The following is a 12315-nucleotide window of genomic DNA, read 5'->3' as shown; positions in this document are numbered from 1 at the left end:
ATATTTAGGTGCCTGTCTCCTACTGATCTTGGTGGAAGGTAAGTACCTAAATCCCTTGGAAAAATTGGGCCTTTAACCTAGCAACTCATTAAAAATAGATTGTAATTTGTAATGAGTTCAAATACATGCATGAACTCAGGGCAACTTTTCATTGTGCTGCTACTACAAAAAAAGAATAGTGGGTAAGTATACTATTATCTGGCATATAAAAAAGAGAAACAAACTGGTATGCAAAGGGTTTGTGGTTCTATAAATGTTAAATGGATGTACACAGACTAAGATAGTAAAATTACATGCAGTTTGTATTGAAGATTTTTTTCCAAACATCATTGGATATTTTAGATGCATCTTCTAAGAGATGTTTTTAATGTTGTACCATTTATTATGAAAGTTAGTTACTAAAGACCTGCTTTCTCCTGTTCTGCCTAATATCACCTTGGTTAGGATGCAGCAGAGAGCTCTAGATATTTGGCCTTGAGTTCTAAAAATAAAAGACCCTCAGTTTAATACCCTGCTAATTTCTTAGAGCAATGAAAAGGAGTCTCTGTGTAAATAAGAATCTGGGAAAAATGTTACAGCCTATTGCTGAAAACAGATCTGTAGTTCTGGGAAATAATTTGCCATAAGAAAAGTTGACCCTTTATATAGGCTTTTTTGTTGGGAATCAAGTCTGTGAAGTAGCATTATAAAAATTAATGTTATTACGAAATTGGACAGAGATCAAAACACTCTGCTATAGCAAAAATAGCAACACTTATGACAAGAATGGAGAGGATTCAATGTCTGTACCAAAGGGTATCCTGGAATGTACCTATGCAAATTCAGATTGCCAGGTAACTGATGCACAAAATACATTTAACTAATAACCACGATGATTGGGTGCTATTCATTTTTTCTCTACGAAAAGTCACAAGCCCCTGTGCTTTGCCATTGTTACTTTAACATCTATGAATCCATGGAATTAAAGTCAAAGGCACCATTGCAATCATTCAATCTAGTCTCCTGCCTAACAAACCACAGAACTTCACTGAGTAATTTATACTTTAAGCCCATAACTTCTAAGAACTTTTATTGGAATGAATAAATCAGGTTGGCCTCTCTGGTGCTAAGGGATAGATGTTCCCTGTAGTTGTGAGAACTAATCGGGTTCATAAGGCTGCTCGCCTGCTTGGAAGTAAATTGATAACGTACTGGTGGAACAGAAAATTAGGCTGAGAAACTATAGATGGGAGGGGCAGAGCTTGAATAACTACTGCATATTTCTATTGCTTGTTATTCCCAGTAGCCCTGAAGAGCCAATGCAACTGACGATGGAGTGGCCTGTGGATTTTATCTTGTGCTTCAACCATAAGGCTATCCGAGTTCCAATCCATCACAACTGTGCAAACCTACTAAAACAATGGGGTTCCATAGGAAAGCGTAACTTTTAGACAACACAGTTGCAAAGTTGTCACTTGGATGCAGAGCCTTTGTTGTTAGGAGACGGAGAGAATCCATCTTCTTTCAGAGCTCAGGGTACATTTGCTGTGCTTGTAGCTAGTAATCTATTTTAACTGCCGGTTGAACATTTTAAGCATGCCATTATGGGACACTGACAACAAACCCACAATGCTATGCTGCAACAACCTCTTTCAGAGCTGGACTGCACTATAATGGTATTGTGATGATCTATAGGTACAGCTTGAAAGCTTATTACTCCCTCTGTCCTTTAATATGGTTCTGTTGGTCTTCTATGTTTGAGTTCTGGTAATGGCCATGAGGTGGTGCTGTTTTCACAGGATAGCCAAAATTCTTCACTTCCACCCAATTTCTGCAAGCTGTTTGAAATGTTGTTGGGCCTTTCTCAAGTGATGCACAGAAAAGAGCCAAGTTGTTCTTTCCCCTAAAAGTGTGTGACAAACAGTTGATATCATCAGGGTTTCTTGAACAAATTGCTTCTACATGCAGTACAGAAAAACACATTGGGCAGTCTCAGGTAGAAATAGGGAAGTAAAGTGTGTTGTGTTGTTTGTGTCTTTATGTGCACACAAATGCATATATGCATGCTCCCAAACATCCTGCCTTCCCAAAAGACACACATTGTATATTTTGGAAATACATTTCAGAGAGAAGCAACCTTGAAAATGTTCTTTCTGGGTCATGAGTCATTTACACTTAGGACTTTGGCAAAAGCTGAATCATCTATTGAATATTGAGTAATGCGTTTTACTTTGAGCCAGCAAGAAATAAAACATTCTTTTTTACCTCTCTGTCTTTTCCCTGGACTCAGTGCCTCCCAAGGAAGCAAATGGACTAGAGCAAGAACGGTAAGTGACCCACATTTTAAAGTCAGAACTTGCTAATCTTGGAAGATGCTCCAGTGAATGAAAATCAGGTGAGCAGGTTCCAGCCAAGGACTGGGCATGTGAAAAGATGGCTGTTCACTAATGTATGTGATCTTTAGTTAGTATTCTCAACCTATTTCCTAGTGAATATATATAATATGCACCCAGTGACTGAGACCAGTTTGCAGTTATAGGAGAAGAATGATGGTTGAAAGGAGGAAGGAGCTTTAAGTCATAGAATCATAGAAAATGAGGGTTGGAAGGGATCTCAGGAGGTCATCTAGTCCAACCCCTGCTCAAAGCAGAACCATCCCTATGTCATCCCAACTTATCAGAGCTAGAAATCTAGGACACAGTAGAAAACCCTATGCTACTTCCATGTGTTGGGAAAGAGGGTGATGTGTTCTACAGGAGTGGTACCTGTTGGGTCTGGCTCAGTTTCCCCTTTGTATAAGAATAATAAGTTCACTGAAGTCACTAGACTAGAAAGTGATGGAAGTGATTAGATAATCAGGTCCATTTTATTTGTTCTGTGGGCAAAAAGGACTCCAGATCTCCATATCAGTCTGGTACACATTACATTAGCAATTAACATTGGGAATATACTCAGATGACCTCCCATACGATCTTTATTTTTCTTTTCCACAAGAAATCTCTCTAACTTCTAGGATTAGATATTTCTTCCATGGTTTCTTTTCAACAGCATTGAACTTATTGAGAGCTCCATACATGGGCACCAAATTTTATTTTTGCCTGGGGGGGGGAGCCTAAGATGATGGACATCCAGCCCTCCAGTGTGTGGGGAACAGGATGGGTGCATGGGGAAGAGGGGGTGTGGGCACAGGTGACACATGGCAGAGGGCAGGAGGTGGCACAAGTGACATGGCAGGGAAGTGGGGGGCACATGTGCCCTGAGATTGCTGCACCCACAGTAGGGTACAGGGCTGCAGCTGGGCCAGACCAGTTTTGGATAGGAGCCACCTCTGCAGCCCAGTGGGCAGGACCTGGCACAGGAAGGGGTGCTGCACCACCAACATGAGGCATGCCCTGCCTGCCCTGCAGCAGTGGGGGTACAGCTCCACACTGCTGCACCTCATCTTGTTGGCCGCGGCAGGGCAGTGCTCCCTCTTGCACCAGGTCTTGCCCAGAGCTGGTCCAGCCCAGCTGCAGCCCTGTGCCCTGCTGTGGACACATGTCCCCCCACACACACCCCTCTCCACTGTGTTGCCTTTGCCTTGTCCCCTGGAGTGCTCTTGCACAGTGTGTGCTTGTTGTTCAAAGCTAACAGCACAGTGGGTTGCATTAACAACTATCACCTACAAGTCAAAGGAAGTGATTCTTCTACACCATCCACCATTTGTAACACCTCACCTGCACTATTGGGTCCATATAAATCCCTTCCCTCCAGATTTTGTTACTCTGCTACAGTATTCCTCTTCTGGTTGTCAGCAGGCACTCAAGATCTCAAACTATTAGATCTTTAATCAATCATATCTTTGGTTAGAGATTTAAAAATTCCCACGCACTTTCTGTTTTAGAATGCTTTTTTTTCTGGTTCCTATGCTTCTGAGAATGAAATTTTTCATAATGTATGTTCTTCAGTTAAATACAAACGCATTTAATCAAACTGGACTTCAAATATGGTTACGGTAAAAGTTTACAAATATATTTTCCTTTGTGTATTACTGATCCACTACTAAAATCACATCTTTCTAGGTAAGGGATCTGATACAGGCAGATGTCAAACGCTAGGTTTCCACCCTGAACTATGGATAGTTGGAGGCCTGGTTCTGAATTAAGAGAGACCCTGACTGACTGTAATCAACTCCCTAAGAGGAGGGCAGTGATCAGCTCAGGGTGATGTCCCTTGCTAGATAAAGACTAGGGTCATTTATAGGCATGTTCCAGAAGTGGCAGGGGAGGAGGGGGTTAATTAAAGCGCCTCTAAGAGCTGCTCTAATTAGAGTGTCTGGAGAGTCGCATGTATTGACATCCCCATGCTGAAAAATGATGGTGGGGGCACTTTAACTAAAGCTCATCAAACAAGGTTTAGTTAAAACGTCCCTGCCTCCATTTTTCAGTATGGGGATGCTGATGCACGTGATGCTCAATCGAGTCTGCTCTGATGCGCTGCAGTGCATCAGAGCAGCCTTGCTGCACATGTATAGGCACCTTGGGCGTCAGATTTCATGCTTATTGATTTGTAGACCTGAACTCTTTTGTCCAAACCTTCTGTTTCCTCTTAAGATGTGCAGTATGTGCATTGTTTCAAGGGAGCCAAGGTTTTGGTGAAAGTCTTCAGACATTCAGTGAAGAAACTAGGGATTTACTTCAGATCCTTTTCTGGTATTTGGGCAAGGCCAGCATGGACATTGGCCCTCATAGGTTAGCAAAAAGTGAAGAGTGAAAAACAGAGAGATGCTGCTTAAGTACCTCCATGGAGAGTGAGTTTTCTGTTTCACTAGTCTGGTTTGCACAGCACTCTCTGGGGGCATCTGCACATGCAGTTAATGCAAGGTGATAAACTCTGAAGCAGTTTGTGCCAGAGAAAACTGGTCCCAGGTGCAGTGTGTGCACGTGTACCCAGGAGAGCAATTTGAGCTGGGATGAAGTAGCCCCAGGCTGGCAGGGGACACAGGGGTGACAGCAGAGGGGCTGGCTTGGGCACAAGGGTGCAGAACTTGCAGGGCTGTATGGCTAGCTGGCAGACAGACCCTGCACTTGTGCACCAACCAGCCCATCACCACCTACACATGCATTTCAGTGCAATTACTTACTCTGACAGTACTATCTTAATTAATTCAATGTGTCCTAATACTGGCAGACATGTAGAGGGTGACACTTTCCTGCAGTTAATTGGTCTACTCTTCAGCAAAGTGCATGTGTAGATGCACCCTGTGGGCACATCCTGATGAGCGCACACATGCAGGGGCGCATGTTTCCTGCAAGATAAATAGTTTGTCTTTGGGCACACCCCGGTGCATATCATATTGACCTGGTTGGGGCCAGCACCTGCGCTGGTCCCAGCAGCCTTACCTAGGGTCCTGAGGGCTGTGCAGGGCAGCAGTGGCACTGAGCCAGCTGCTTGGAGTCTGGCTGGCAGCCAGAGGATGGCTCTAACTGGCCAAGCTTTGTTTCTGGTGGTGCATGTTCCTGCCACATGTGCCTCACTGCTTTTTTTTAGCAGTGCTCTTTTTTTGACACCAGGACTTCTAGGTGACAAAAAAACCCACTGCACTGCAAATTAGCAATACAGCAAACGGATGCACATGCACATGCCTCAGGTGGGTTTGAGGAGCTGCAAACCACGTGTGCGTGCTTGTCAGAACACACCCTCTGGGCGTTTCTACACAAGACACTACATCACTGTAGCGATGAGCTATGGTGACGTAGCATCTAAAAATAACTGCCACTGGGATTGCTCAGTAAATGACTGCAGCACCAAATGCAGAGTCAGGGGCACATGTAGACATGCCCTCTGAGTATAATGTACAGATATGTTGACTTTAGTCTGGCAGTATAGAGCATCTCTAGTGTGACGCACCTTTAAAGTAATGGGGAATCAGGCCAGGTAGTTCTGTTGCTTGAAGGCTGAGGTTACAGTTGAACAGGAATTCATTCTAATGCATGTTGTTATTTCACATATTTTCCCGATTCTGTGTTACTGGAGCAGGGTGAGACAATTGGGCAGGCAATAAGCGAAGTATCAGAAAGTACCACTTTACAAACACACGCACACAAAACAGGTTCTGGGCTGGACTGTAACTTGGTTTCAATTGCGATAGCTGCATTGGAGAGAGCATCAGTGGGCACCAGCTAAGAATCTGGTCTATTAAAAATAGTTGGAGGTACTGACAGACATTAATGCTGATAAGAACTTGTAGAAGGGAAAGATGTTTAGTGGCTGATGCCCATGCCCATGCTTGCTGATTCCTGCCAGAGAGCTCTATAGTGATGTTAGAGCTGTATCTGTGTTTGTGGTAATACAGGCCCATGTCACTTTTGTTTTCAGTTAACTGGCTGCCGTACAACTTTGCAAAAGTAGCATTCCACTTGACAGAACTCTATTGTATGGGTAAATAGGGAACCGTCACAAAGCCACATTGAAAAGTTGTGCATGTGGGACAACTTTTCAGTAGCTGTCACACAGATATCAGACACGTTCCTGGTGACAGTTTTGTCCCTGGGCTTTTTATTTATGAAATGATGCCTTCATACATTTCAAGTTGGAATAGAATAGAACAGAGTTGTGTTATTTGGCAGGCTCCTACGGTTTTCCTGGCTGGTAGGACTGATTCTAAAGTATGCCAAGCTTTTCTTGACAGTATGTTTATCTGCTTTGTTTCACTCTCACTGAATATTGCAGAAATTTGCTTTAATGAGGAAGATTTGCAATACCGAATAACTGAGTAAGCAGAAGTGATCGAACAAAACAAATGTAGTAAGCATAATATAGGACTAGTAAGTATTCTGTTTGCCTGATATAGCATGCTAATGTCTGAGGTGCTGTGATATTAACAGAAATAAGTGGATTGAGTTTGTGTGTCACTAGCACCCTCTGGTCAGGTTTGTTTTTAACTGCAAAATCAGTTTAGGTGGAATCAAGGAGAAAAGCTAAGCCAACCTATTGACAGAATATATATATAAATATATCTAAAACATCTAATGTAAAGGGCAAAACATTAATTCACTGTTGCTGTTTAGAAAAATTCTTGTGACTAATTACAAATGTTCTGTCCATTTTACATCAGGATCCTCAGGTCTGTACAGATCCCTGCATACGCCTGCCTGTTGTAGTACTACCAATGTTAGAAAACTGCTCTGACAGGTCAAGGGGTTTCTAACTTGCTATTTTATGTTCTAATTGGGCATCACGTTGTGGCCTTGGCTCACCTGGGAGTGAGAGAAAAAAGTAATAGTGGTATGGGAACCTACCCTGTTAATATTACCTCCTATTTACAATTGGTAGAGCTTTCAAAACATTTTATTCAGAAATAATCATAGGCAGGGGTCTAGATACTGCCAAAAATAATTGCGCTGGGCACAAACTACTCTCTGCATTTCAAGTGACTTACAAATTCAAACTACTTTCTGCATTTTGCTTTCTTGTTTGTCCAAACCCACCTGTTAATTCTTGTCTTGTTTAGATTGTGAACACACTGGGGCAGGGATTGTCTCTTATTTTCTGTATGCTCAGTACCTAATGAAGCATAGAAACATAAAATTAGGGTTGGAAGGGACCTCAGGAGGTCAATTATTCCAACCTCCTGCTCAAAGCAGGACCATCCCCAGCTAGATCATTCCAGCCATGGTTTTGTCTAGCCAGCCCTTAAAAACATCCAGGGATGGAGATTCCACCACCTCTAGGAAACCTGTTCCAGTGCTTCACCACCCTCCTAGTGAGAGAGTTTTTTCCCAATATTCACCTTATATCTTCCTTCCTACAACTTGAGACCATTGCTCCTTGTTCTGTCATTTGCCACCACTGAGAACAGTCTAGCTCCATCCTCTTTGGACCCTCCCTTCCCTTTCAGGTAGTTAAAGGCTGCTATCAGATCCCCTCTCAGTCTTCTCGTCTGCAGACTAAATAGACCTAGTTCCCTCAGTCTCTTCTCGTAAGTTATGTGCCTCAGCCCCTGACGCATTTCTGTTGCTCTCTGCTGGACTGTCTCCAACTTCATAAATTTCATAGACATTAGGGCTGGAAGGGACCTTGGAAGATCATCGGGTCCAGCCCCCTACCCCAGGGGCAAGAAGTCAGCTGGGGTCAAAGGATCCCAGCAAGATAAGCATCCAAACGTTTCTTGAACGTGTCCAGAGTAGGTGCTTGCACCACCTCTGGTGGCAGTCTGTTCCAGGGCTTGAGGGGCTCAGACAGTAAAGAAGTTTTTCCTTATGTCCAGCCTGAAACAGCCGTTTGCAGCCACTGGACCTTTTCTTCCCGTGGGGTGCCCTGGTGAACAGGTGCTCCCCCAGATCCTGAAGCACCCACCTCATGTACTTATAGGCTTTCGCCCTGGAGTCCTGGTTTGGGTCTGTGGCCTTTTCCTGATCCTGATTTTAAAAGCTGCTGTGAGGAATCAGCTCAGCTGAAGGGATCATCCAGGACCAATCTGTACGACTTGGGCTTCTTGTCCACATCCTTTCTATAGTGGGGGACCCAAAACTGGAAATAGTACTCCAAATGTGGCTCACCAGTGCAGAATAGAGGAATATTTATTTCCCTTGATCTGCTGGCAATGCTCCTACTAATGCAGCCTAGTATGCTGTTAACCTTCTTGGCAACAAGGGCACATTGTTGGCTCATATCCAGCTTATTGTCCACTGTAACCCCCAGGTCCTTTTCTGCACAGCTGCTGCTTAGCCAGTTAATCCCCAAGTTGTACTAGTACATGGGGCTCTTCCATCATAAGTGCAGGACTTTGCACTTGTCCTTGTTGAACCTCATGAGATTTCTTTTGGCCCAATCCCACGATTTATCTAAATCATTCTTAATCCTAGCCCTACCCTCCAATGCATCTACTACACCTCCCAGTTTGGTGTAATCCATGAACTTGCTGAGGGTGCAATCCATCCCAGGGCCCAATTCAAATGATGCTACTGAAATACAAGTAATGAGTCATAATGAAAAATCATATATTATCTGCAGCGCTTTAGACATGAAACAGATGAAGTTTCTCCATTGTTTATCATCTAATTCAGCTAAGTGCAATGATATACAACCCGAATGGTGAAATTTGAACAGATAGCAGTGGAACAGAACTCAGTGTAGGAAGACTAAGCAGAAAGTGAGTTTTAAGGAAGGATTTGAAAGGAAGGGAGGGTACCTGGCATTAGGGTGTTTCAGATATAAAAGGTGGCATGAATGGCACAAAGCTTTGTAAAGATATGAGGACAAATGTCATTTTCAGTAAAGGACAGAGGAGCTGAAGGAAAAGAGGAGTGAAGAAGATGCTTGAAGTTGGGTCAGACTCACTTTTGCTTGTGGAGAGCTAGAGGATTTTTCCTTATCTCACCGACACACAGGCCATGAGAATCCTTGCTGCACTGAACCACCTTGGAGAGGATCCTCTGTACTAGCTCCATGAGTTTTCAGGGATGTTTGGGGGGAAACTAGCCACTGCCAAGTTGTCTGTTTCCTTAGTGGGGAATCTCCCATGGATAGCTGTGCCTATGTGGATGGTGCTTAAGGCAGTCTTGTCTCAGGCTATGTGCCTGTTGTCCCCTTAGAATGGGGTGTTTGTGTCCCACTGGGGGGTCTGTCCATAGCTTCTTGCAGGAGCTGTGCTGTTAGATATTAACTGGTTGTGGTCTCTCAGCACCAGACATGCCCCTCCTTGCATCTCTTAAAAAAGATAAGATGGGAAGTCCTCCACTGCTGTATCCTGCATAAATTAATCAGATCCTTCTTACTTGAAGAGAAAAGGTGAGGGAGATGGCATAAGGACAATCAATCGTCCATGCAGGAATGTACAGTTCAGTCTGTCATGAGGTTGGGAAGCTGGGGAGTGGATACCTGATACAGAGTTGTGTGGTTGAGGTGACAGGAGAGGAAGATGATGCTGGTAGTTCAGCAAGTAAATATATGCTAGCTTATTTTTCATATAATTATAGAAAATTGCACAGTTCAGTCTATCTCTTCCATGTTTCTATATCGCTAACTACCAAGTTAAAGCAGCATGGCCTGTAAACTATGGGCTCTGAGATTCACTTCCCCTCAGACAGGGATAGTGAATCTCCTTTCTTAGGAAAGCTTATATATTTGTGAGACAGCCAAAATGAAAGGTGAATGTTTATATGCAAGGGATGATATGATATGGTTGCCTGAGATAGCAGGGGACTGGTCTCACTGAACCAAGAGTTCCTTGCTCTGCCATCATTATTGAAATATGTTTTCAAAACCTGTGGGTCTGATATGGCTTCTTGCTTGAACTGCTGAAGTCAAATTGTGTGTTGAGGGCCAAATGTTGCCACAGTGGAGTTATAAAAAAAAAAAAAACCTAGCTCTTTCTTAGGTTAGAGTAAGGTAAAGGAAAGTGGTCAGCTCTGGCTCAAGCTTTCCACTGCAGGAACATTCTTTCAGAAACTGTTGGAAAAGGAGAAGTTCAAAATGAGAAATGCATTGAATCAGCTTTTCCTACCCCGGTTCTCTCCTCTCCCCAAAGTGAAGCCACATTCAGTGATATAAGAAGGTTCTCCAGGGAAAAGTCCTATGCTTTATCAAAAGAACCGTTTCATCTCATATAATATCCAGGTCGGTTTTTTCGTAGTACTTGGTGTTGACCTAACTTGCCTCCCACTGAAGTCAATAGGAGTACTCCAGTTGCCTACAACAGGAACTGAGTTAGGCTGAATTTTTGCAAAGCACACTATTATTTTATTTTGCACTCATCACCCTTGTCTTTGAGTATCTGGGATCAAAGGTCTGTAATAAAGAAAAGAATTATTTTCAAAAGCTGTGTTTTGAAATATACTTATCCATCAGTTTCAGTCTTTGCATATTTTCTGTTAATGATTTGGAAACCTACAATGGTTTTTCATTTGACCTTTGGAAGAAGGCTTTTTGTGTTCTCGTGTAAAGTTGCAGAAATTCTTCTATATCAGATGAATAATGATCAGATGTAACTAATCTTTAGAAGATGAGTAGCTATTTTAAATATTTGAAAATGACTGATTACATTTTCCTTTAATTTTGTATGTATTTGTTTGTGGCTTCTTAGATTGCTGAGAACCCAGTGGCCAAAGTGGAGAACTTGGCAGGTATTCTACCTCTCTTCCCCTTGAAAGTAAAGGAAAGCCTCAGTTACTGAACCATCAGTTTCACAAGTGATTTTACTGTCTGACGTCTTCTGATGAATCGCCATCAACCTTGATTGTCTTGGAAGTGTTCTTCTATTATCTTATACCAATAGGACAATTCTTATCAATTTAGTTTTGAAAGCTACAAAATTACTCCTAGGCAGAAACATTTTTAAAGGTTTTAATTTACAGTTGATTAAAGTAAACATATTCATCTCTACAAACAATATTGTAGTGCCTAGGAGCTTGTCTACATGGGAACGTTTTTTTGTTTTATAACCTAAAATGTGAATTTAAATGGATGAAGCTATGCTATACTATACCATATGTGGCTGTGTTATGATAATAATGGTTTAAATTCACCTTGGATGTAGAAACATGTTCTGATATAAGCATGCCTTTCCAATTTAGCTTATGTCTCTTGAGAGAGGATTTAAGCTGAACTGAGAGAGCTATTTACGCTACAATAGGAATGTGGTGCTTTATATTTGTTTAATGACATATTTATGGCTGATAACGCTTTCCTGTATAAAAAAAAAGTCTCAGGATCTGGGCTTAAGGCCCATTTACACCATTCTGGGGCATGAACAAATGTTTACTGGGAGCAGATTCAAAAGGGAGGGCAGTAGCATAACTGGAAGAAGGTGGGCAGCAACCATGACAGCAGCTCTGGATGCCACCTTTGTGTGGGGAATGCAAAAATAGCCACCACTGCAGCTGGTGGTTGGCCATGCCACTGCCACTACTAACACGCAGCAGCCAGCGCTGCCATGTGCACCAAAGCTGTCCAGGGTGAGAGCTGTCCTGTTACTTATTTGGAGGAGGTGGAGGTATTGCTTGGGAGCCCCCAGCAGCTATTACACTCTAGGGGTGGGCAATTGTTTGGGTTGGAGGGCCACTTAAGGAATTTTGGCCAGGGGTAAGGGGCTGTGGAGATGCTAATTGGTCTTATCCAGCCCTCCAGCCACTGCTGGGAGTCTGAGGAGGGAGGGCTGCACCCCATGCTGCTCCGCTCTGCTGCAGCTGGCGCAGGGCTGCGCCACAGTGCTCAGACTCCTCTACCTCCCTGCATACGTCCTTGCCCCCACCCCCAGCTTACTGTTGGTGCTGCAGCTGCAGCTGCAGAGTCCTGGCACCACAAGTTGCCAGCAGCTGGGCCTGAATGAGATGGGGCATGATGCAGCATGCTGAG

At 43.3% G+C, this 12315-nt stretch overlaps 1 long non-coding RNA gene across 1 annotated transcript; it reads left to right on the top strand.

Annotated features, from left to right (window-relative positions):
- Positions 1–2021: 2021 nt before the first annotated feature.
- On the top strand, positions 2022–11692 carry LOC109316489. The gene is made up of 2 exons (XR_002102854.1): positions 2022–2306; positions 11045–11692. It is a non-coding gene; the product is annotated as an uncharacterized LOC109316489 (long non-coding RNA).
- The last annotated feature ends 623 nt before the right edge of the window (positions 11693–12315 follow it).

This window comes from Crocodylus porosus, unplaced genomic scaffold (genome assembly GCF_001723895.1).
Source record: "Crocodylus porosus isolate Cpor-Errol unplaced genomic scaffold, CroPor_comp1, whole genome shotgun sequence".
In the NCBI taxonomy this organism is placed as follows: domain Eukaryota; kingdom Metazoa; phylum Chordata; order Crocodylia; family Crocodylidae; genus Crocodylus; species Crocodylus porosus.
Note: the sequence above shows the minus strand (reverse complement) of the source record. Positions and strands in the feature narration are given on the sequence as shown.